The sequence below is a fragment of the Cygnus atratus genome, chromosome 1, assembly GCF_013377495.2.
Source record: "Cygnus atratus isolate AKBS03 ecotype Queensland, Australia chromosome 1, CAtr_DNAZoo_HiC_assembly, whole genome shotgun sequence".
Taxonomy (NCBI): domain Eukaryota; kingdom Metazoa; phylum Chordata; class Aves; order Anseriformes; family Anatidae; genus Cygnus; species Cygnus atratus.
This window is the reverse complement of record NC_066362.1, coordinates 131940281-131966871: the sequence shown is the minus strand read 5'-3', so window position 1 is coordinate 131966871 and position 26591 is coordinate 131940281. Positions and strand designations below refer to the sequence as shown.

General features: G+C 43.2%; 1 protein-coding gene and 1 long non-coding RNA gene across 12 annotated transcripts in view; one reads left to right on the top strand and one right to left on the bottom strand.

The window, feature by feature from the left end:
* Nucleotides 1-273: 273 nt before the first annotated feature.
* Nucleotides 274-2531, bottom strand: LOC118245833 (uncharacterized). Of its 2 annotated transcripts, none has more exons than XR_004777984.1 (4): nt 2482-2531; nt 1495-1591; nt 956-1064; nt 274-694 (listed from the first exon to the last, which is right to left on the bottom strand). It is a non-coding gene; the product is annotated as an uncharacterized LOC118245833 (long non-coding RNA). The 2 variants fall into 2 exon arrangements; XR_004777983.1 differs by having other exon boundaries at nt 956-1017.
* Nucleotides 2532-9058: 6527 nt separating this feature from the next.
* TBL1X (transducin beta like 1 X-linked) overlaps nt 9059-26591 on the top strand; it is a 202906-nt gene continuing 185373 nt past the window's right edge. For 3 of the 10 annotated variants that reach the window (XM_035542358.2, XM_035542354.2, XM_035542356.2), the window contains exon 1: nt 9091-9212. The gene's annotated coding sequence lies outside the window, so the exon portion shown is untranslated. Of the gene's footprint in view, nt 9846-26591 lie in introns of all 10 variants that reach the window. The other 7 variants (XM_035542349.2, XM_035542350.1, XM_035542355.2 and 4 more) reach the window with 7 other exon arrangements.

Below are 26591 nucleotides of genomic sequence, written 5' to 3'. Positions count from 1 at the left end.
GGCATTTCTGATGCAGAGGAAGATGGAGGGGGTGTACTCCTGTAGCTGGAAAAGAGGTTCTGGAATGTCATTTGGGTATCTGTTCTCTTTGCTGCCTCTGAGCAGTCACCTCAGATTGAGACACGTTAGGAAAAACAAACAAACAAACAAACAAAAAAAACACTTCGGTTTAATTACATTCATTAGGAATGTGAATTTTAATATATATAATAATTTTTGTTCCTTATTCAAACACAGGTTATTTGCAACTACCTCTACACAGCGGAGGTTTCACATAAAATGCCATCTAAAAATGAAACTAAATCTGTAATCGTTCTCATACACGCAAGCCCGTCGTTCATCTTTGCCGCAGCTTACCTTTGCGGGATGAGGAGGGCATTACTTCACATGGGAGGGATGTTGTGTGATGGCAGGCACCCGCACGGGTTTGCAGCTGCTGTTCCCAGGTGCACAGAGAGCAGGCACCTGCAGGGACCTCGTGCCGACCGACAGAGAGGGGCACGCATGCAGTGGCACAGCTTTCCACGCTGGTGACCCATGCCTTCAGGAAACTTGCCCTTTCTGATTCACTCCAGCACATCCACCAAGCTGGAGGGTTCATTCCACTATTTAATCCTCCTTGAGAGCATCCTGGTGGAAACACTTCTTTCTCCGAGGCAAATGTTTATGCGCACACCTCCACACCTGTTCTTCTCTGTGTTCGGCAAAAAAATGGTACGATCAGCTCTACAAAAATACAGGCTGGAGTGTCTAGCTATATTTCAAGCTCTTTTTTTTTTTTTTTTGGTCCTTTAAATAAAGTCAGCTGATGACTGTGAACTTTGTTTTAGAAATAAAAAGGGGAAATTACTTTTCTGCAATTCTGTCACTACACCATCTTCTGAGAAAGAAAGAAAGAAAGAAAGAAAGAAAGAAAGAAAGAAAGAAAGTCTATAGCATAAAATTTATTTGCTACCTTCAAAATGAGGGAAAAGCTTCCAGAAATGTTTGTTCATCTGTTCCTGGGTACAGGTAAATCTGGGATTGAACACAGATTAATTCCAAGCTTTGAGCCTTGATTACTACTGAAAAGTATAGAGTGCATGGCTGTAAACAGGTGGATGTAAATAAGGGCCTGAGTATATAACTCAACAACAGGAGTCTTGCAATGCAATGGAACAGCAAAGCCTTTCTTTTTGAACTATGAGGATGCATTTAAGGGCTGTTGGCACATCGGTCCCTCTGATTTCAGCTGGACTCTTTGTGAGGGTAAAGGCTAATGCATTAGGTCCAAGGTGTGTGCTTTCAAATGAAGCCCGGATGCGTACTACGTTTGTTGATAATACATACACATAAATATTAATTTCTGGTTGTGAACCCTCAAATAATATGGAAAAAAATAAGTAATTTCATGGCTCTATTTTCGTTGGTAAATCTGATAATTACTTTGCTGTTTTACAGCAATTTTTAGACTTAGTAAAATAAGATAGCAAGCAAAGTTAGCATACACCCTACCAGAAAGATTCAGACAATCTGTGTGGTTGCAAGCAATCAGGAAGCTTCCATTGCCACTCATCCTTATGGAAGGCAAGCTGTTTAGATTCTCAAGGCACTGGGCAAAGGGAAGAAATAAAAAGTAATTATAGTCTGTTTAGTGACCACAGTTGCACGTTTGCATGGCTGTAGCTTGCAGATAAATCTTTCTAGCTGGGCTACTCATTACTGATACAACAGTAAATATAAACATTGATGAGTGCAAATGTAGACTATTACTGAAATTGCAGGATATCTGAAAATCTTGCAGCTGCTCTTACTCCCAGCTAAGTCCAAGTTCAACTTGAGGGACAGGGATTTGTAAAACTGAGTCTTGCAGAACTGAGACCTTAAAAAAACAAACAAACAAAAAAAAAAAACAACAAAAAAAACCACAATCTCTTCTCTGTCTTGAGAGTTACAGAGCAATCAGCTTGAATGATAATATACTCCTACCTTCATCTTGAAGCTGATTCTGTGAACACTTAGTGCTGAAATTAGATGCCATTTTATTTGGTGTGTTTTTAACCTCATAGTATCCCTTTGTTACAAACAGTCTTTGTATTGAATATTTTTGTAAGTATTTTTACCTAGCGTGATTTTAGCACCTGGCCCCTTCAAGTTCTAATGGGTAAACAAGTGACTGAACGTACAGATATACCACAGTAAGTATGTAAAGACACTGTCTCTATTCTTATTATGGAGTTCTAAACCTAAATTTGTTAACATGCAAGAATGAAAAACACCGAGATTAGTGTTACAGTAAAACAAGGAGAAAAAATATTCATTAGATTTTGATTTTCCATCTAACCTTTCTTTCAAAAGCATTTTATTTCTGATAATATATACAACAGCTATTTTCAATTCAAAGTTTTTCTTAAAAAAAAAAGAAAAGCAAGTTTAAACACTATTTACCCAAGCGTACTTTCAGTTCCACTTTTGGTATTTTTATGAAAATTCTGGGCTTACCTTGCATATCTCAGTTATGTTTCCTCAGTCTTTCATGGTTGACAGAGTCAGAGATATAATTTATATTAGTTAGAATTAGATGGTTACCATGCTCTAAAAGAAAAAAAAAATAGGGCTGAAGAGCTAATTCTGTTCTAAGGGTAAGTATACAAATCATTTTATAAAGAAGAATTCTATATAAATGGTTCAAAATATTTCAGGTGGACTCACATACAACAAAATTTTGATTTAATCGAAAAGTTCAAAGTCTTGAAAATAAACTAATACGAGAACTTGGTACAGAAGATACAAAACAACGTAGTCTGTTTTGTCTTCTTAATATTTCCCCTCTGTATCAAGAAAAGAAAAAAAAAAAAAAAAGTACCCTACCCAAGCCAATAGAGGAATCATAAGCAACTGCAGCTTGTGAAAATATTGCCAGTCACAAATTTAGCATGACATAATGCAGAGGAAGCTACAGTTCGAAGCCAAAGCTGTCACGTTTGGTTTTGGAAGTCTCAAGATGTGTAGTTAAACTTAGCCACATCAGGCAGATATTCAAGGAGGTTGTCTAAGGGGCATACAGGAACTACCTCATTCTGCTGTCTTTCCTAACTGTTGTTTCTAACACCAACATTAAAAGAGATGCTGAAATCAGTGAGAATAAGTCAGCACTGGGGAACTCAGAGACAAACAGAGACTAGAAATAGATTTGGTACCTGAACATCTTCATTTAAATACCCAGTTTTTAAATACAGCTGGACAGAATGTGGAATTAGGAAGCATGCTTTGAATTTTTAAATAGTCACTAATACTGCATTTCAAAGACAGTAATGCTGTCTTTAAAACATTTACTAGACTGTATTTTAAATTTAATCATAAAAGTGAACTGAGTTTCTTTCTCCCTCTCATGCATTTTTATTCATGTCTGTATAGAGCACTGGGCCCTGCGAACAGAGGCTGTAACTGTATGAAGTCAGCTACAATCATATGAAAATTAAGACTGAAAAGCAGGTCTGACTCATTAGTCTTGTAGTAGTGTGGTTTACTGCTAGAGAGAAGGTTTTTGATATATTTTTCTTTAGATGTCCTTTCTTGGTTCAAAAGTCCTTGAGAAGACTTTTTTGGGAAAAAAGTGCTTCAGGAAAAAAAAATATTTGCTTTATATAAAGCTATTTGTATTAAAAATATAAAGACAGCCACTTTTCAAGGACCTGTAGAAATACTGCGTGTGCAAATTCAGAAGGCAGAATAATTTTCTCTGTTGTCGGATATGGAGCTTTAATGGAAATTTGTGTTAAATACACTTAAGGTTAAAGAGTCAGCCAACCAGAAATTCCACTTCTCGGAAGTCTGTATTTGAAGATTTTAAGGGTAGAAAATGCCATTGCCATTGTTGACTCTGAGCATAATATGGGCCATAGGTTTTCTCAGTGCCTTTTGAAACTCAGCAGCTAGGCTTGAGTTAAGATAAAAAGTAAAGAGGATCCACGCCCAGTAAAGAGGATCCATGCCAGTTGTTTCATTGGTTAACTTTCTCTACCTTCAAAAACGACGCTTGCTGCTTTGTCTTTAACTTCCAGCTCTGGATTCTCCCTACACCGGTGGGATAGACTGAAGAGTCCTCTCAGCTATTTTTCCACACACTGGTTCTTCGAGATGGCAAAGTTACTTCATTGATAAGTTAAACAGATTGCTATCTTTAAGAAGTAAAATATTTTCCGGTCCTTTAGTCATTATCAGTGCTCTTCTCTGTAGTCTCTCCAATTATCATCACCTTTCTTGAAGTGCAGATAATTGAATGGGATGACTTTAGTAGCAGTCACACCAGTGCCAAACCCAGAGACAGCGTAACCCTGCTCTCCCTCCTTGCATTTCCCTTGTTATTGGGTACCCAATAACCAAGCACAGAAGCTCTTTTGGCCATGGCACCACACAAGGCGCTCCCATTCGGTTACTTTTCTGCCAGCCTGAGCATCGCTTACATGAGTTTCTTCAGAATCCTCCACCTCTCTATTCGTTGTCCCTAAAAGCAGCAGTTTGCATCTAGAAATGATGCAGCACACCTTGCATGCTTAAATAGCTATAGAGACTGTATAGAAATAAAAATAAAAATAAAATTTTAGACTTCTTGAACCCCAAATTTTGCATTTGGCAAGGGAAGCAATCCATACGTCTTACATTTCACAACAGTGAATCATGCTTCATATCCTGAGTAATCCCACTGGATTAAGAGGAACCTTTAAAAGTGTAAAATATTATAACATCTAATGTCAACAGAAACAGGGAACTGTCGCTGACTTCATCTGCAAGAGTTTTAGTTTGAATCAGGAGCGCACTTTTGAGATGAATCTCTTGACTCCCGCTGCTTGCTTTACTTGGGCACACGCGGCAGAGCAGCTTCTGAGCAGGAGAACTTGTTTTCCTCTGGGTGAAATGAGACCAGCCGATGCATCCCAGGAGCATGTCCAAGGTGCTCTGGCTGACGATGCTCACTCAGGCAGTCTGTGGGGCCGGGAGGTGCACCTGGAGGAACGAACAAGCCCACAGCGTACCCAAGCAGCTCAGGGGGATGGTGTGTGGCTAGCATCTCTCACAGCCCTAACGCCACCTCTGTGTAAGTCTGGCTTCCCTGCGGGAGACCTGATCCTGATAATTCTTGCAGTTTTTCACTCTCTGCAGCCAGTTCCTGCTTAGAACTGCTTTCTCTTCTCAAAACCTTTCATGGGAAGAAAAAAGGCTTGAAATCATAAGCTGTCCCACCTCCCACACATTAATTCAGCGCAGCTGGGGACATGCAACACTGCATGGATGAGGGAGGGCAAGGGAAGAGACGATCACCTCTCTGTTCTGTCTGCCCCAGACTGGCAGGAGGCCAAGATGTCTCTGAGAGTAAATTAGAGCAACATAAAAAATATCTGTTCCATCTGAGGATCCTAAGGGACCCATATAGCTAGCTCAGCCCATCGTGTCAGCCCACTAAATAGATCAGAGGAGCGTAGAGTACATGCATCAAAGTTTCTGATTTATTTCTCCTTAAGTAATAACAATTATACATGTCCCACATACTAAACAATATGCCCCATACAGTAAGGAAGAACGTTTCCCTAACCTATTTAGCAATTGTGCCTTGGAAGAGTCATTGAATATGTTCTTATCATCTTCTATATGGAAGCAAAAATACACTTGGCTTAGCACTTAAACAACATGCAGCATCCCTGAGCAGCAGAAGGTGCACACTGATCATATAATGGCACGGGCAAGGAACTATGAATAGTGCATCCCAGTTTGAGACTTCTGCAGCAGAGTAATAGCATCAGAATTGCTGTCAGAAATGATTCGATTCCTATCAGGTTAGATCTAATTCCTGTCCAAAGAATTTAGATCTCCACATCTCAAAAAGGTGGATGAAAAAGTATCAGAAGAAAGTGTAGGTGTTACAAGCCACTGAAGCAAACTACAGACAGAAAAAGGGTAGGAAGAAAGGATGGGACCATCCTTTCCCTGCAGAATCAAAAAAATGTTTTGACATTTTCGACTTCCCAAAACTTTCAGACTAGGTCTCCCACTTTGCTTTTTGGTTTCTTTTCCTCTTCGGACTGGAGAAATGCAAGGACTATAGAACACTTTTGCTCATGTCTGTGAGCATTTGGTCTCACAAATAATGTTGTTCTACTCAAGAGGCCTGCTTGCGTAAGTGCTCGTCAATTAAGCAAAAGCTTTCAGTCTGGTCCAAAGATAACAATTAAGTAATATGTGAGGAAAAAAATACCAACGATGGTCTCAATTCCTGAAAATATCTTAGTCAATCAGAGTTTCCTTTTAAAATTGAAACTCTTGGTGTTAACAAACAGCTAAATGAGAAACCCTTTGATGCTGTGGAGCGGTTGCTCACGTGACTGACTCTATGAGAGCGTTTATCTGAAAAATATCAAATACTGCAAAGGTGCTCACAAAATAGGAATCAAAGCTTGTCACTGCTGATGTGCTAAATTATTATTATTATTATTATTATTATTATTATTCAATAATTAATTACTATTGATCATTATTATTAATAATAATAATAATAATGATAATAATAATGTGCTAAGAGTATTTGGTTTCCCAACACAAGCTGTCTGACGGGACAACTCATAACAAGAAAGTTCAGCATAAGCGTTACAAGACTAGTGCCTGATGTGCCACCTTTCAGTTTACAGAATATCTGTATATTACAACATAAGAGTTACATATTGCAGCTGTATCCAAACAGTCAAAGCATCTATTCAAGTTAAAGCTCCAGTTCAGTTTTCACTGTCATATCAACAGTTTTTTACCAATTCTCTTAAAAACGTCACGAGTTCACATTTTTTTTACAGTTCATAACAGAAGCAAATAATTAATCTGTATTTCTGGCATTGTTGTGAGCAGAATTTTTTACCAATGCCTACATAGAAGTAGAACCACTCATTTATTTTTAAATGGTTTGTTCATTCAAGAGAACTTACTTTCATTTGTATAGTCAGAGAACGGAAAACCACGGTGTGGGGAGAAACACAGAAACAGTTGAAAACACAGTACGCCCTGACGAAGCACTAGAAAAACAACAAAGACTTTAATCTTTTAAAACGCAAAATATTTTGTCGTATGATCCCATTATCTCCACAGTAGGCCAGCACGGCTAGCCCTTGACTTTGATTGTTTCAGGTTTAGGTTTCCATTTTAATGAGGGTAAGAAACCACAGCTCTGGCTTCCTTCACTCTGGGTTGCGGGAGCGCAGCACTGCTGCCCGTCACCGTGCCTGTGTCACAAGTTATGAAACAGAAAAAAAACAAGACTCTGAAAAACCTGGGGACTTCTTTTACAGCTGGCCGTTTCGGGATCTTCCCTCGCACAAAAGCCAAAGTGATCGGAGCAGCCGTGGCAGTGATTCACTCTTTTACCTTTTACTATACCGTCCCTTTACAGGGTTGTGTTGTGTGTGTTTCTTTTTTTTCTTTTCTTTCATTTTAATAGCAAAGAGCAGGTCCTTCTCACCGGCTCTGTGCTGCTCCTCTTTGCCAAGCACAGCTTGAAAAACACGGGTTCCTTCACAGACTCCATTTTAAGCTCTAGGCAAGCCTTATGTCAGGGTTTAACCTCTTCTCACTAGGGGCTAGCTGTAACCTGCCAGGCTTCCCAGGGCCACTGCGACCATTCCCGGCACTGCTCTCGCTCGGGCACAGCGATGTAAAGGCAATCCAGACCAGCCTGGTATCGCTGTGGTGCCCGGGTGGCCTGGTGAGGCCAAGTGGCAAGGACACGGTGAAATGGGGCGCGTGAGGGTTTCACCATGGGCTACCATGGACACACTGAGTGTAGGAGTGGGGCGACACCCGTGTCCCTGCTGGGCCACCAAGGCCTGGGCCCGCCGGTGTGTTGGCTGGGGAGCACTCGGCGGCACGTTTGGCTCTCGTGTCACCCGTGGGGGCTGGAGTGGAGATAACGTCCTTCTGTGGGGATAACGGGACCACGTGAGAAAAGAGTTTGCGTTTTAGAGCATTAAAGTCTGCTGTTTTGCTAGTGCTTGGTCAGGACGCACTGTGTTTTGTTTGTTTACATCGCTGGGCGGTAAAACCCATATAAACCCGGGGGGCTTTCGTGGGCACCTCAGGGCTTTCTATATGTCCCCTGGGGCGCACAGCCCGGGGCACGCAGCTCTTTGCACCCCGCTGCCTTCGGGGACGCCAGGCTTCCCATGGGTGGCACGTAAACGGGCTTTGGGCTGAGCATACGCTGGGCTGGGCGTGCCGAGCCCGCTGGCAGCAGGGCACACCCCAGGGCCAGCAGGGCCCCGAGCACGGGCCGGGCCCAGGGGCACCCCCCGCGGCCCCGAGGGACTATTTGGGCTGCGCAGCTACTCGGCGCCGGGCGGTAGCGGCGCGGAGGTGACGTCAGCGTGTTGTTGGGTCTCGGCGCGGGGTGGCCGGGCAGGCCGAAGGGAGCCCACGTGACCCGCCCGGCGGAAAGGAGCCGGCGGGGCGGGGGAGGGGGCAGCGGGCAGGCCGTGCCCGAGGCCCGCTGCGTGCACATCAATACATACATACATACATACATAAATAAATATATACATTATGTATACATATATATATAGGTGCGTGTGTGTGTGTACGTGTGTGGACGCGGAGGCCGGGCCGGCCCCGCCGCTAACGGCCGCCGGCCGGCGGTTGGCGGTTAACGGGCGGCCGGTGTGTGTGTGCGTGTGTGTGAGGGGGGGAGGGGAGCCGGGTGGGGGAGGGGGCAGCCCGTTTAACTTAATTTAATTTAATTCAATTTAATTAATTAATTTATTTCTGGTCGGGGGGCGGCAGCGGTCCCCTGAGCGCCCCCCCTGCCGGGCGGGGTATCCCCGCGGGCTGCCGGCGGGGACGCACGGACACGGTGTGTGGGGGGCGGCTGCTGCTGCTGCTGCTGCCGCCGCCGCCGGCGGGGTCTGCCCGGTGCCCGCTGCCCCCGCTGGGCTCCGCCGCCGCCCCGCCGGCCGCCATTCCGCCCCCAAACTTTCCTCGCTCCCCTGCCCGCCCGCCGGGACTTCCTCGTGTGCCGGCCGTGTGCGCCGGGGGGTGGGGGGGGAGGAGGAGGAGGAGGAGGAGGAGGAGGAGGCGGAGGGGGGGCAGCAGCCTCCCGGCAGGCCGGCCGGGACCCGGGAGTTGCACCATGCGCGGCAAGTGAGGGCAGCCGCCGCCCGCCCCCGGCACGCTGCCCCCGGCAGCCCTGCCCGCAGCGCCAGGTGAGTCCGCGAGGCGGGTCGGGCCCCGCGCGCCGCGCCCCCACCCCCTCCCTTTATTATTTATATACATTTTGGCACGCCGAGGAGGTGACAAATGCCCTCCTCCTCCTCCTCCTCCTCCACCACCACCTCCTCCTCCTCCTCCTCTCCTCCCCGGGGCCCGCCGCGCCCCTCGGCCGTGCGGCGGCTCCGCGCCCCCCGCAGCCCCAGCCAAGTTTCGGGACCCGGCCGCGCGGCGTGCTCCTAATTCATTTTATTTCTTTATTTTTATTGCGGCAAAACGTGCGAGCGTGGGGAGTGCCTCCTGCCAGGCAGGGGCTGCGGTGCGGCTCAGCCTGCTCCCCCCCCACCCCCACCCCCCCCCCAGGCGCAGGGGAGCTCCCCCAGCGGCTCCCCGCCGCCCAGACACCGGCCCCGGCCGTGTGTTCACCCCCCTCTCCCCGGTACGGCCCGGCCCGGCTGGGGGAAGAAAGGCGAAGCGCCGAAAGGGAGGAAAAACGCGAGGCTGCTCGCCGCCGAGCGTGGAGTTAGCAGAGCCCGCGTGGGGGAGGGGAGCCCATTCATCGCCAGGGCTTGGATCAGCGGCAGGCAGCGCAGCCCGGCTCCGGCGACGCGAAGTTTACTTCCAAGTAGGTAAACAAGCGGCCCCCGCCCCGGCCCGGGGCTCCTGCCGCCGACAGCCCCCCGGGAGAGGTGCGGGGGGACCGGGGGGCAGCGCTCGGCGGGGCAGGGCGGAGCGGGGGCACGGACCTGTTGCGCGGCGTGCCAAGTGCACGGGAGGAGGGGGGGGGCTCGGGGCGGCCGGCAGCGCGGCGGGGAGCTGGGGGGCACCTCTCCGCCGTGCCCCGCCGGGATAGCCCCGTGGCCGGCCTGGTGCCTCGGTGCCGCGTGGGTGAGTGTTAGGGGAGCGCGGTGCACGGGCGGTGACCCCTGACCTGTTTAATTGCGTGTTCCCGAATAGACATCCTGCCCGGCGCTGGGAGAGGAGGGGAAAAAAAAGAACGCCACCAAACACACAACAACAACAAACAACAAAGCCACACCCTAAAAGTTAGGCTTGCTTAATCATTTCTCAAAGTGGGCGTCCGGCTGCCCTCGCGTCGTCGCCGTAACGTGCCTCCCGCCCTGCGCCACGAGGGTCCGGCTGCGCTGGGATGTGCGAGGCTGAGAGCGAGGGGTGTGGGTGTGGGGAGGGCGAGCGGCCGCTCTGGTGCGCCTAATTGCGTGTGGCACGGGAAGGGAAACGTCCCCGGGTAATGCTGCAGGGAGCTCGGCTGCTCTGGTGGAAAGAGCACCTCGCCAGGGAGAATTGAAATAAAACGGAGCGCCAGGTTAAAATCTGGGGTCTGACGTTGTAGGCTGGTGGTATGAAAATAAATATATTGTGCTGGAGGGGACTCTGACTGTAGGTAATAAATACAAGGTCTTTGCTGGTGACTGATGTGCTGCATGTTTCTTCCTTAGCGGTCCTTTAACAGAGCTTGCTTGTGTGGCAAGTACAGGATTCAACGTAATACACCTTGCTCACTGTGTGACTGCACGTGCTGGGCTCAGGCCTCTTGCTGTCCCGCAGTTAGTGTACCATCTGACACAGACGCCCGGCAGGGTTTGAAGTAAACGCATTCCTTCTGCAATAGCTGATACGGTTGGTAACAGAGTGGGGTTGTCTTGGTGTGTTTTGGTGGTGTTTATGTTTTTAACAATTACAGATCATAATTGCAACGCCTCAACGACAGCAGTAGTAAAAAAGGGAAGCTTTCCCACAGAAGGTTTGGGGATGGGGTGGGAGGGAAAAAAGGAGCGCTGGAGGAGGAGGAGGAGGATGCTATCACCTTAAAAGTGCATTAAGCCTTTCTTGGGCTACATGCAACAACAGTAAAACAGTATGGATTTGAGTAGAACTGCTGTTATTGTCTATGTTTAACGTCTTCAGTGACCTAGGGAACAACCAAGGTTGGTTTTTCACCCGCCAACGTCTGTTTTGGAAGGAAAGGGGGTTAAGAACTTCGTGTGCATGAGAACGCTGGCAACTACACAGCTATCCAAGTCTCATAGGATGCTTCCTCCTTCCTCCCACAAATAAGTTGTACCTGAATACATCCTTTGCCCTCCCGCTCTTGATGAAGTAAGGCAACTTCGATGTCCGATGCCTGTCATAGCACAGGCAGTGAGTTGCGTGCACTGCTGACTGTTACGGTCAGTGAATTACGCCCCTTGTTCTTTTCAGCAGGTGGTGAGTATTCTCCGCGCTCAACAGGAAGAGTATCAAAGAGCAAAAGTAAATTAAATTATTGCTAGAGATGGGATCGTGTCTGCACTGAAAATCATAAGGCTTCTGCTCTGCCAGTTTTCCCAGTTTGGGCCCTCACGTTTCCTTGCGGATAGGCCCTTCCCATTCCCATGGCAGCAGGCCTGGAAGTGGACCTGTTGGCCACTTGGCAAATGTGATGTGCCGGGAGAGCTCGTCAACTGAGTGAGACCCCTCCGGTAGCAGCAGTTATGAAAGGCTTCCGTCCTTGAGCACGGAAGGTATTGATGAGAACATCCTCGAGTGCGGACGGGCTGTTGTTTCTTGGTAGGTGCTACAAGCCCCTCGTGAGATGCGCTCAGGACTTGGTGATATTCTGAGTTGGGTTCATCTCGGAGATCAGGCTGGGAAACCTGTCCCAGGGCTATAGCTGGCGTGCTTCGGTGTGTTCTTGCTGTTTTCTGTTGACAGCTTTTAAAGTTCAGTGCTAGAATTCGTGCTGTAGTTTGTTCTGAACTGATGTTGTTTATATTTTAGTAGTGCCAAGGGGCCCCCATTCAAGTCAGGGCCGTGTTGGGAATATCCTAGATGACAGTTGTTATTCTGGAAAGGTTGTAACTGGAGTAAGTGAGAGAGACAGAAAACCGGGAAGGTAAATGGTGGAAAAAACTGGCTCAGGGGAACAGCAGCTGATCGTGGTGTCATATCTGCTGGACAACAGCCTAGGACCTCGTCTGGAAGGAGAGAGGAGAGTTGTTCGCACCGGGAGGTGCCACGTGGAGGCGAAGAATCAGACTGCTTCGTGCAGCCGGGCTGCGGCCACCTCTCACCTTTGCAACGCGCAGGCCTGACCCTGCAGTCCCTTCACCGCTACTCTTTGGGTTTGTAGTATTAGTTCAGGTTATGTGCACCAGCCTGCCTGTAAAACCAGCAAGGTTTTGTAACTCTTGAGGGCAGATTCTTTTTCATAATCTTCATTATGAGGCAAGATGGAAGTAATTTTGTAAACTCCTTTTCAGCTGCTAAATTAAACTCCATTCCCTCTTTCCCTCCCTCCTCTTGCCTATTTTTAGTTAGGAGGAAATAGCTGACCTCTTTACAGCAAGAACCCAGACCCCCTGGGTGCCATTTATAGGTTTCTACCAAATGGCCTACTTGGACAAGTTGGTAGAAATTAAACAAAAACATTGGAATTTCAGCTCCACATAGGAATAGCAGCCTTCCTTAAACATGAAACCTGTCATTTTAACAACAGTGAAACAAATGCTCAAAGGTGAGAAACAGGTTTTAGGTTATTTTTCTTTTCTTTGTTAGACAGGGAATATTTTATTCATTCATTTATTTGTTTATTTTTATGGCAGTCTGGCCATCAATACTGTGGAATTTCATTTAAGAATGACTGATTGTATTTTGTTTGAAAAACAACACAAGAAGCCTCCACCAGTTAGGACTGGGTAAAAACTAGGTGGAATCAGAGAATGATGTTCGATTTCATAAGAAAAGGTCATCCTTTCTTACCAGTTTTCTTCTTGTATAGGCATCTTATCCTACACAGAGGATAATAAATTACGGCTACTAATATTTGTTAATTACATAGAAATACATAAAGTATGTTCTGCAAGCTTGACTGAATGCATGTTGAACTGTGGTTATACGACTTTTTGACTGTTAAGGGGCACGGGCATTTTGCATTCCTGTTCTTGTGCGTGTTTGTGTTTTGTTGAAGTGGTGTTGATGACTTTAAGCATTGTGCTCCAGCAGGAAGTGATGGATTTCTTCACTTCTTGTTTAAGGAGAAGAGAGTATGTGGTTGTGTGTGCAGCCCGTGTGTGACCTCGATAATGCCAGGTCCAACTCCCAGCCACCAAACCCTTTTTTATGTTTGGTTACTGCTATGGCTGCGGTAGGAAGAGAGGCTTGGGCTTAGGCACAGCTGGTGGTTTGACTTCCAATTTTATCATTTTTTTGACTTTATGCAGTAAAAGGGGCATCACAGTGTTTAACCTCATTTCTTGACCATCTCTGTTTGCCGTATAGGTGATCAATACGTGTCTGCTTGTCCTATTTAAATTGGAGAGCGTGCAGAGATTCATTAATTTGTGTAAAGTTAGAGTAGAATTTTATGCCCCAAACCCTACGGTAGCCGCGCAATGTAAAATCACGCCGGTAGTACCGTAGTGTGAAGAAGCAATTATTTCAATTCTTAAGTGCGTTGCATAGATACACTTTGGCTTGGGTGTTGAGTCTTAGTCACTTGTTACGAGAAGTTACGCAGCATGCTGAGTACGTGGACAAAACTGCGCCTCTTGATCCTGAGGTGGTAAGACTTCTGGCTGCTTCTGAGCAAACGAGTAGCGCTAATAATGCACAGTAATTATGTATGTATGCTTATCACAATACCTTTGTCTAATTAAGTGCTGAGTTTTATTGACTGCCATTGGAGGGTGAAACGAGGCTTTTTAAAAAGCAATATTCTCTGCTGATACATAGCAGTTAGTCTATGCGTTAGTCTGCTGCCATTCAAAACACGGCTGCATTTACTTGACCTGAATTTCATTTGATCCCCTAATTCTTGGTTACCATTCAACTTCTTACTGTTATGTAGTGGGTTCAGAATGTCTTATCATATGAAACCATAATTTTCTTAGGTGGAAAGATGTGGTAACATTAAATGCGATTTTACTTTATTTTTTTTCTACTGTAACACAACTTTTCCATACCTACAATAAATTATTGATACAGCAAAGAAGCAACTTTTTTTTCCCTTAGGCATTAAAATACTTGGAAAATATCCTTTGACATTGTCTTTGTGAAAACAAAGAGGATTTTCTTTTGGTGGATAGATTCCCTTTGTTGTTCTGCAGAATAATGCATTTGTTGTGCTCCTTTTTGAAGGCAGCAAACTGCACTGGGCCTGCAACTCTGGCTTCTGGGGCACTTTGCTGTGCAGCACCGTTGGCTCCTCATTAATCCTGTACCACTGAGCCCAGGCTGCAGGGTGTGCTCCCCAGTTCAAGAGTGAAGCCAACTACTTACGATTGATATTTTTGAGCAGAAAAAACACGTGCTATAGGAGCGCTAGTGAAAGGATGCTGTTGCGTTGTTATGATTTATGTGGATACAGCTGCTAGTGTGTGTTTCATGCTTTAAAGTGTCCGCTGATGAGCCTGTGCTGATTTGACCACGGTCCAGTAGTCAATAGCAAAATCACTGGGAAGAAGTTCTTCCAAAAGAACTGACCTTCACACTGCATGGTTGGTAGATGTTAAGTCAAAAAATGGAGCTTTTGCAAATCCGTACGTGTTGGTAACTTGCACTTACGAATTGTTATGGCCATCTGATAGTTTTGGTGGTGTTTAGCAGCTACGGGTCGCTTGTTGTCTCCAGCCCAGTCACTGCTGGCAGGGCACGAGTGTGTCCAGAGACCCATTAGGGTTCAGGCTTGTGTTAGCACACAGTCTCAGCTGGGATTGTTAACCGGTTTCACAAATACTAATTGTTTAACATGAACTGAACTAATTGTCCTCTCTGCGTGTGCGTGCTTACATACACACAGCCTTAAGGTAGTCAAAAAACCCCAGCTTTAGAGGGAAAAAAAAAGAACCGTCCTGAGGCTAAAGAAACGTGCTGTCGTGTGATGGTTATGCTCTCAGGCCCTTAACCAGGATATGTTCTGGCCTCAAGGCCCAGCAGCAGCACCTGGGGCGGTGCAGAGGCGGTGAAATGAGTGTGGGACGGGGCCAGGCTGGCCATCAGGCCTGTGGAGGAGGTGGATGTGAGGCACAGCGGCGGTGTGCTGTGCTCGCTGGAAGGCGGCCAGCTCGGGCATGGCCGCTGTGCTCCTGCGCCCACGGAGCCAGGGCAGGCGGGGAGGCCGTGGCTGGGGTGCCATCACGGTCATCATCTCCTCATTTCTTCCTCCTTGTTTTATTTATTTATTTTAATCCACTATTTGGTTTTTGGTTGCTCTTAGAAGTAAAATACAAACCCTGATCTCAACAGAGATGGAGGCAAAACTCCCCTCTTTCCTAGCATTCCTCACAGATAGGGCTGAGCTTTGCTGACAGGGTAGGACAGAGAACCCTAGCACAGGCGGTGCCTATTCATATTGTGGGGATTAGTTTCCAAGGATATATCTATCTGGTGCTTTTTACAGCTACAAAACAAACTTAACTCTTCTTGTACCCCTTTACATGCACGTAGGAATTAGACCTCTAGGAAAGCAATGTGATTGTAGACTTGATTGAAGCACACCAAATCTCTTTGATTTTTTTTTCAGAAGGTATTGCCAATCACATGTGCACAACTTTCTTTCGTTTTGGATTAACTTTTCTTTTTTTTTACTTTTTGGATTGAATTTTGTTGTCTTTTTCAATCGTTCTAAAAAGCTTCTATAGTTCTGTGTAGTTAATATAGTTTACTTCATTTATTTTTACTTTTAAAATAATGTAACCTGGAAGGCACAGATAAAAAGCAGGCATGGGAATTATTCTAATGAGGAGCATATCTTCTTTCCTATCCATCCAGTTCTCAGAAATGAAAGAAAAGAACAGGAGCAGGTGAATTTTTAATAATGTTGCATGGTGTTCACAGGACACAGATTTTGTCATTCTGTGTGAAAGGTATTGAAGGTCTCTTTAATTCCATTTTGATTAGTACTTCCTATTTTGGATTGCTGGTATTATATAACTCATTAAGAATTTGTGGGAATCTGTTTTTATATTAAAAAAAAGCAAACCCTAGGCTCTGATGCTTCTGCTTGTATCAATAAGCGTCTTAAATAACCAGTTAATTTAAATGAGCCAATTAATTTGAAAGCAGAGCATGACAGTGTATCATAAAAATTCATCCAGCTTCATTCTCACAGGATTTTATGTGTTTAGAAAAAAAACATAAGGCGAGCTGAAAAAGATGGCCCTAAATACAATACTGGAGAAGAAGAAAATAGTGAATCTGAGCTCTGTATAATGCGTAGACTGAAACATTCATGTGATGATTACTTTCACTGCTGATGAATCAAGTCAGCTTGTCTGGGGGACCACTTCATGTATTTGCTACGTAGTCTGGTAGTGCTGGGTAGAGGTTAGGTAAAAAGTAGAATGCAGTTTAGGCCATGACGGGCAGTTTACAAGGAAGGAGGAAGAAGAGTGGGAGGAGGTTACCTCAAAAGCCAGGCTCCACTGGTTTTAACTTGCTGACTGTCAAGCAGCCAACAAAAAATTTTTAGGAATGTTTTGAACTGTATTTTTTTTCTTGGCTAAGATGACACATCTTCAGAACACTTATTCCAGTGCATTTCTTCAGTGTTATGATGGTAGCATATAAACTATGTGGGTATTTTCTAATATGTCAATGTTATTTTGTGGTTACAGCACTGGCTTTTTGTGTCCGTTTTTTCTTTGTTTTTTAATGCTTTATGTGTATATATGCATATGTGATCACTGCTGTATATATACATTTTTTTCATTTAAATTTTGCTTAGAGTAAGCAGTATATTCTTCATGGTGTCTATGACATTACCAGCAGCATATATTTTGGATTAAAAAAAAAAAACTTGACACCTGAAAGGGTTCTGTGTTCTCTCATATCTACGTGTTTAATGCCATTATACACCATCAGCTTGATCATACTCAGTGAATGGTGGCTTTGTAGATAAGCTGTGTTGTGCTTAGCAGGTGTATACGTACATGTATATATACACCTGCTGTACGTCATATAGCATGAAATAAATTAATTTTTCATATTAAAAATGTAGCATGTCTTCTGTACTGCACATATTTTAAAATACATACTTTTGTAGTTGCTTACTACTATCTTCGTTTCACCATTGGATTATTTGGAAGTACGACATTATTCCTTGATTTATTTTTTTTGTAAATTGGGATATGTATCTATTAAAAGAAAAATGTTACTTAATATCTTTACAAGACAATTGATAGGGCACTCCTTTCTGCAGTTAGATAATTTCAGTGGAATGCGATGATTTATCTGCCTGACATCCTACAGGACTACTATGAAGATTCTATTCATGTTTTCTTAGAAATTCTAAAGATAAAAACACATTGACAATTTATTTTACATCTAGTTTATTAAGAAGTGTGAATGTCAAGTTCTGCTTACTATAGTACAATCTTACTTTGCTATCCTAATTTATTTATAATTTGATGGAAAGTATCAAAAGGAAATTATGAAAAGTTTTATTTAGTTGAGTTCAGGATTAGAAATAATGATTGCTTTAATTTGTTAATCTGTAAATTATGTTCTTGGCTAGCAGAGTTGAGTTTAGGGTATTAGATTGCTGCTGAACAAACCTCTGTTGCATTTTTTCAACCTTTTTGTAACAGCTTTTAAACTTTTAAAAACTTTTTCTCTTTTTTCTTTTTTTCTCCTCTGCTAAAGACTATTGGGGTTTCCAGTGGTGTTTAAGAGATTTCATTTCACTGGAGGCTTTTAATGTTTCACAGTTTTTCTTTCTGTCAGCCCCACAATGCATGGGTATTGCCAGCAAGGACCACGTTGATTATACATTTGTGTTCCGAACATGCAACAAATCCAGTTATAGATACGGCCCAAAACTGCAAAAACTTCCTTGGCAACGTGCAGAAGACTTCTAGGATCAAGCCTTACGTGATGACAGTACAGATTCTTGACTGATTAAGTCAATGTATTTCAGTCTTTTTTAACGTGCCTAACTAATGGTGTGCATGATTTTAGCTTTCGTACTGAAAGTCAGCATTCTGGTAATGAAATAGACAATGCAGTGTCCCTTCCTGCTCTTGTAGCCTACGTAACTAGTCTTTTTCATATACTATAACTTCTATTATCTATTTTGAATACCATTCTTATCTGAGTCCTCACTGTGTTCTTTGAAGTTTGTGTGGCTAACAAACGTGAAGTCCGGATTCGGAGCCCAGTTTCTTTAAAACAGTCAACAGAGCTTTTGCACATCTCAGCATTTTCATAGGCGTAGTATTTTGCAGTAGAAAGTGTGAAACTTAGCAGTTGGAGGTTCCAAGTACGTATTTTGGAAAATGTCCAACTTAGGTCAGTGATTAGAGCCTGTGGCTTTTCTTAGACAAGTGCCCGTAGTTTTTCAGGTCAGCCCACATCAAAAGGTCTCAAACTAGCGGCAGCCACCCATCAAGCACCTTGCGAACAGTGGCAGGACGCTCTTGTTGTTGTCCATCCGTATCGTGTGTAGTCTCAACGCTCTTCTGCGGGCCGTGACCTGTTAAAACAGAAGCTCACCACACAGCCCAGCACCTGATGCACATCTTTGCCTAAGTGTTACCTGCATCATACCCCAAGCCAGGCTTCCCCTCTGGCAGTAGGGCACCCTGCATCTTTTGCATCTGCTCGGAAACAGAAGTGGTGCCTTCTGTAACCAGTGCTGCTACCAGTCTCAGCAGCCTGGCTCTCATGGCTCTGTGCAGACTGCAGCATGAGACGCACTGCAGCTGACTCACCCAGGCCACCACAGCAAAGCCTTCCTGAGCTCCCAGTCCTGCCCGTGGCTTGGGCAGCACCAGCCGGGCTGTGCTTGAAGGCAGAAACCTGACAGCATACAGCATCATGCTTTGTCTGTCATGGCAGATGATGGCCACAGAAATAAACATGAAGGATTCGCTGCTCCTAAGTGAAGGCAAAAAAAAGCCTAGAATGAGTATGGCAGTGTGTTGGCAATGTGGTGTATGTGGGCTTTTTTACTTACTGGTTTGCTCTGGGGTAGCTGCTCTATGTATGTCAACAGTGGAAAACTGGGTAGAAAGAGCATTATATTCTCTAGTTTTAGAAGTAAATTTTCTGACTTAGACATTTTTGATGACTTGGGCATTCTATAAATAGTTCTTTTTTACATAAATATATAACTTGCGCTTTAAGCATTGTCTTAATAGTTCTCTTTGTCTTTGGAAATACATATGGTTACTTCTCTGGTGTCTCAAGCAGAGAGAATGTCTTGCCAGCCTATTTAACGTGCTAACGTATGTGAGAAAGCATGCCCTGTGGCCTGAAACATCATTTATGTATTTGCCAGTTGCCACAGTCTTTTAATTTGTTTGTATGCATTGCATTTGGTTAGGTTGAATTTATTATTGATTTCAACAGTTTGCAAATATTATACTGACAGACCGTTTGCTTCTGTCTCCTTTGAGCCAGCATTTTACCCTCATTAGTCTATGGATGTGTTCTTTTGAATGTTAGCCAAATGCGTTCATAAAAATGGCAAAGTTAGAGAGCTGTTTGACCTATTACTGGTAAACACCATTGTCAAACTGTATTTCAGTGTTATACTCTACACCATGCTATCTATAAATAGGTATATATTATTTTTTTTCCCAAGTTTTCCCTTTTCATTTTCTCTAGTTTTCTGAGCTCCCCATCGTATGCACCCATTTGCTTAGATGTTATAGTTGCCTTTTTGTATTTTTGTGCATTCTTGGTTTGTTTTTGAAGACTAAAGCTACTAGGTAAATAACAGCAGTAATATTTATCAGTTCTCTAAATCTGTAGTTTCAAACCACAGCTTACAAGCTGCCAGGGGACACAGACATTTTTTTAAGAGATCTGTGGGGAAAAAAGGAAGTCTATTGTCCTTCCGTTCAAATTGAGTATTCAAGGTATCTTTATAGGTTCACAAATTTTAAGAGATTAAAAACCACTGATTTAATTATATTGTAAACTTCTTAAGGATGTGATGATATCTTATTTTTTATGACTTACTATTTTGTGGGTGTATATATCGTTACACAAGTAATAATCTTTGTTTTTGCAGATGGTCATTTATACCAACATTAATTTTTGGCGTCAGTTTTGTTTCGTGTAGATTTTTTTGAAAATAACCCTTCTATTTTGTAGGGCTGTGATCTGTATTCTCTGACAGCACAGATCTATCTCACTGATCTTGAGTTGCACAAGAGTGATCAGTGACAGGAGCATTTGGATTCCTTTAGTTTGTGTTTACCAGGTCTGTCATGTAGCAACAACTGCTGCTCAACTGATTTTTCTTCTTTTCTTTCCTTTTTTTTGTATCATGCAGCATTGTTTTTGTTTTAGTCTCGAGCCATTTGTGTGGTACCATCACACTGCAGAAAATCCAAACCCTTGCATCTCAGAATGTCAGGAATTTTGTTATTTGATGTTACCACCTTTCTGTTCTCTCCTCGGTTTGATGGCAGCTCTCGTGTTGACGTTGGGAGGTTACGTAGAGGAGGTGAGAGTGGGGGTGGGAAGTAAAGCAGGCTCTGGCTGTTTACACATTCCAGGCAACCATAGATCTCTCTTTGAGGCCAGAAATATTTTCCTTTTCACTATCAGCCTTGCAGATCTGGGGTGTTTGGGCGTACTGCCAATAAAAATAAATAGTAATGTGTTAATCTCTTAGGCTGAAATGTAATAAACTGTATTTTACATTTTTGAGCGTGTGCATAAGAATAAAAGATTAACATCACTGTAATTAGAATGACATTTTTGGAAATACTGAGGATTATGACAATTGTTACACTTTCTTCAAGAATTGCCTGTAAAAGGACAAAGTCAAATTTGACTCCTTCCTTCTTGCTAGCTTGTTCCAAAGAGAAAGCCACATAATCAGAATGTTTTTACTAATTAGATTCTCTATTTTCACCACGTTAACATTTGGGTCAAGGAGCTGACAGTGAGACCCTTTTTCTGATTGCTATGTCATGTGCATGTTACGTGCATTTTTCATCTAATTTGGGGTGGGTTTAGTCTGCTTTGTAGTCATTCATTTGGTTACTCCGGTTCCCAGCACTTACGTTTCTGAGTTCTGATGAAATCAGATACGCGGTCACCCACCTGCATGCCTATATTTTTTGAACATGGGAAAGTATTTCCTGCAGTCTACACTAAAATCCAGACTGAGCAGGTAGGCAGATGAATAATGATTTCTTCCAGGTTCTGCATAATGTAATGAACAGACCTTCTGTTTATTATTATTTATTATCAGTGTTTGTATACATGTGATTTCCTTCCCTGAAGCTTGCTTTCTTGGGTTTCTTAAAGCTGTATGCTATGTATGCCATCACTGGCTTTCCCAAGTGGGGCAGTAATGCCACTTTGTCACTCCAGCAGTTGACGTGGCTCAACTTGTTATCATTTCTGCTTCCAAAACAAGAGTTTTTGCCCTCCAGAAATACTAGTGTATAATTATGTCACAAAAAACCAAGACAGTCCCACTGAGATAACAGCTGCTACCTTCAGTCTTAAGACCTTCCTAGGACATGCAGTGCAAAAGACAGTTCAGGCTGCATTTTTTTTTTTTCCAAAGGCAAGTAATTGCTTAAAACTCTACTTAGCTTTGACTATCATCAAACCGAAGTATCAAAATACTAAACCATTTTCTGAAAAACTGTAGACAACTTCAGCTGGACCACCGGCAAGTTGGATAAGTGCATGGTAGTATCCCTTTCTTGAGTACACTTTTAGGAGCAGAGCAGGTGCTTTAACAGGCTGGCACTTTTATATATAGATACCTAAATAGGGGGCTTGGTGTTCAGAAACTTTGAGGGCACGCAGCTCCGATTGAAATCAGGAGAATTAGTGGCTGTTTAGCACCTGAGTAAGTAATAATTAATTACCATTGCTCAGAAGTCTAAATATAGGGGTGTATCATTAAATTCTGACAACAGGAGATCATCTCCCTCTTTTTCACTTAAAGTTGCATTTTTAAAGGTATTTTAAACATCCAAGTGATTACTGCCAGTCCATGTATAGGTGTTTCTATCTTCATACATTTCTTAAAAGACCAAAATCTGGTCATGATCCTCGGAAGCAGCACATCACGTTTTGCCAATTTAAAATACAGGTAACACCTTGAAGGTGGTGCATGGTCTGTGTTGAAGTTAGGGGGCCTTTACAGTAAACGGGCAACAATGTCCGTTTCCAGTATACGTTCAGTTTTAAGTAATGTATCATTCAGCTTAATGGGAGGGAGGGTGTGCTACCACTGTAATGGTGGCTTTAGTAGTTGTTACAAATATTTTCTACCATAAAAACATGAAGATGTGTTTTGTGATTTAAGTAGTAGCAACTGGAAGTCTTGTTCTATATTAAACAAACAAAAACCCTAAAGAAACAAGAATATGAGGTAAAGTGACCTAACTCAAAAACAAACAAGCAAGCAAAACAAACAAACAAAAAACCCAACAAAATCATGCTTCTCAAAATGAAACATCTACGTGTTAGTTATGTGCACAAAATATCTGAAAATGTTTAGGGTCAAATAATGAGCTTTGCTATATAAGAATTGTATGCAAATTACACAGGCTTGGAGGTGTGTTTTTTTTCTTGCCTGAGTAGTTTAGAAATGTCAGAATGCTGGTTAAGGCCAGATAATATAAAGACATTTACTAAAATAAATTTGATGTGAAGAGCAATATGGGATGAACTGTTCCTGTCTACAGAGGACTTTGGAAATAGTAACTTTCCTCTTATTTCTTTCTCGTTTTAAGTTGCGAATGTGGACATGTATGAGGCATATTCTAGGCGGGCTTAAGTATCAACAATTAATTTCAAGCCACAGAAACTGAAATGAAATCGTAGATGTGCATTTAAAGTTTTGATTATCACCTTTTTTTTTGTTAGTAACGGCAGTCTTTTACAGCAGATCACAATATAGCTAGCTTGCATTGTTGGCCAACCTGAAAAAAGTCTGGGATTAATTGTACAGCAGTACAGGTATTGCTAAATTACTTTAAAATTGCTAATTAGTACTCTGTTTCTAATTACTTCACAATTTTTCCTAAGAATCTTAGTTACGAATCTGGCTGATGTAGTATAAAAAAAAAAAGAAAGTAGGGCACGCAACCTGTAATGAAAAGAGGCCATTTTAATAGTTAATTTATTTCTTCAACCCAAGTTGATCAATGAGTAATATGGGCATTTACGTACTTATACCAGCATCTAACTTTGCATCTTCGTGGGTCTATGCTGAAATTAGGGAAAAACACAAAAACGTAAAGACGGCTTGTAGTATATCGGCAAGCTACTGCTTTGACAGACCTTCATGGTTAAAAATAAGCTAAAGAAAAGGAATGTAATTTGGCTCTTGCAGGAGGAACACCTCATCCAACTGACAGATTTTTGTTACTTTTTCACAATTGCTGTTTAGAACAGGTTTCTCTCATGATTGGTTTCACAGTTTTTGAACCTGATAGTTTCAAAGCCTATTCTAGGCTGGTCTGCTTCCTGTGAAGAGTAATGCTGAGTGAGATATGACTGGATGCCACATCACACTGGTAAGAAATCAATTGTGAAGTGTTTTGGTCCTGCAGATCATGCTTCACTTACTAGATTGTATATTCCTTTGGGGGGGTGCAGCTGATGGTGACGTGGGGCCGTTTTACTGGGGGGAGAGGCATTTATGCCGGCTTTCCCACACATTCTGTCTTTTCAGGGCGTCCTTATCAGTGGTAGATCTCACTGAGGCTGGTAGCAACAAGGTAGCTTAAAGAGACTGTGAGCATTTGCAGAGTACAAGTTATCAACCCTTAGTTGAGTAGTGGCCTTTCCAAAAGAGGAAGTTGCTTCTGCAAGTGTTAGCAAATTGCTACAAATTGTCACCACAATGAATCTTTAAAAACCAAACAAACAAATGGAAGTAAAAGAAAAAAAATCCTCAACATCCCTCACCAAACTGAATTCAAGCAGGTGACAGACCTGTTACTGAGCACTGGAGGTTGTCTTAGGACCTTACAATTTGAATTGATCCTCAGTTGTCAACTTGATGTGTGTGGGAGGTAAAGTGAACTTTTCGTGAAAAACATTCTTATAGGAACAGTTGCTATTCATGGCTAATCTGGTGTGTTTTTTGTGTATGTTTGGGGGAAGGGAAATGACGTGTTAGTGTTTTCTAGTTTTCCAGATCAAAGAATTACCTCTTCTATTTATTTTTTTTCCAAGTAACACATCTTTAGATCACATCCTATTGTTTGGCTGCTGGAAAGATATATTTAATTTTTCAGTAAATACAGTTTTCTTATTTTACAAAACTGTAATTTTGCCATTATAATTTCAAGCATTTTAATTAAAATGCTGATGATAAAAATAGTATTTACATAAAGGAGTTGGTTTAGCCCGCTAATACAAGAGCAAAATTAGGCCAAAATTTTGATATTCTTCATTGTGCTTGTATAGGCACATGTATACTTTTATTCCAGTTGTTCCTGTAATAGGTTGCAGACCATTTCAGGTGCTGTATGATAGCTGGTACTGTACAGGTTGACACTGAAAAAAAAGGGGCTGTGTTGAGAGCCAAGAGCTGATCTTTCTACCAGTTACAAAAATCTCTCTCCTCTCCTTGAATGTACCTCAATTTAGAATTAAACTTCAAGGCCTTTCCTCCCTGCTATCTAGCTTTCCGTATTATAAGCGTTAAAACCAAAGTGCTGTTAGCTTTGCTTTGATGAATATGTTTTAAGCTGAATATTCAAGTGCCTCACTTGAGAGAGAGACTTCCTTTCTAAATGTATTTATATTCTTAAAGAATATTTCTGTGAAATGTCTGTCTTTATTATAGGCCAGACATTTCCTTCATATAGCATATGCCCATAGGTATTAAATATTTATGCCTGTGCTTAATTGCACACACAGTCATTTCAGTGAAGGGAACAGTTGTACTTGCATGCAGGAAGTTTGGTGTGTGTGTGTGTATGTTTAGGACTTGAGCATTAATTGCTAGTTTATAAGAATTTACTGTCTGGAGTATAAATGTTTTAAAATACGTCTTAAAGATTAAAAAAAAGTTATTAAAAGCTTTCAACGTTTAGAGAAAAACTAGTTGGTAGGCCTTCTGGTTAGTCTTCGTGATTCGTGTTTTATCTTTTGTGCAGGTAGCTTAGATCTCCTTTCGGTGAAGCCCAGGTAGAGATTTCTGCCCGCTGTCTGCAGCGCCCTGAGAACAAACGAGTCTGGGAGGCTTCTGTGTAAATAAAATGGCATCTAGTAATGAGAAAGTTAGCAACTCTGTTAATTGCTCAGGAGAAATACCTATTTAGACTTGTGCTTTGAAGGTTTTTTCCAAGTAATCTCCATATCTAGCAGTCTGAATTTTATATCCACTGGCAATGCAGACTCACTCTGCAAGTAAAAGCAAAAAATGTGTATTCTAAACATTGTCTAGTCACAGTTGGTTTCCCCTGCTTTCGTCCTTAGCGAAATTAATGCTCCCCTTCTGAGATGAAGGAGGCCTGTCAGCAAAGGAATGAGATAAATTATAGTGGTATTCCAGGAATAAAATGAGAAGACAAGGTGTAGATCACAGATGAAAGTTCAGTTAGATGAAGGAACCACTTGTAAATACTAAGTCTAGCTCATAATGTAGGAAGAAGGGAACTCGGGTAGTCCAGAGACAGCGCATAGATAGAGTTGATGAGCGATTTGTAAGTATTTGGGGTGCTTGTTACCTCATTACTTCATACAGTGAACACAGCCTTTTCTAGAGGCTTTCTGTCCAAGGTACGTACCGGACTTGGTTTACCAGCCTGCGTTTGGAGGCAGTGCTGATCCTTTTGCTGACCCTTTTCGTAGTGTGGGATGGATGTGATGCTTGCCCTGTTTTCCGGACTGTTTCTGTTGGACACCGCCTTGCGTGTTAGCGTGTCTGTTCCCAGCTGCAGCCTGCCTGCCCCTCTGTGAGCTGCATTGGCGAGCTGCTCGGCCTTGCAGGCCGCTTTCTGGTGTCAGCCTTGGAAATACACGTGCTTGGTGGTAGCCATGGGTCTCCTTTGACTTAGGTGAAGCACGTGGTGGGACCTCAATATGCTCTGGTGGAGCCTCTGTACCTCTCCCAGGTGGAAGAGCATGGACAAGCATGTTTTCCGCAGGGCAGTTTCCTGTGGCAAAAGGGATCCGTCCGCGGATGCTGGGGAAGCCAGCGAGGTGGCCAACAGCGAGTTGGGTGGCACGGCCCCGCGGTGGCTGGAGCACCATGGCCGGGTGGCATGCTGCCGCTGCGGGCAGTGGGTGGCAGGGGCTGCACCCCGGAGTGCCTCCGCCACGGCCTGCGTTTGATGCAATTAGCTTTTATCGACTAGGACGGCTTTAATAGGTTTCACTTATGTACCTTGGTTTTATTGCAGTATAGCCCTCTAAATACCCAGGAGGCTCCTAAA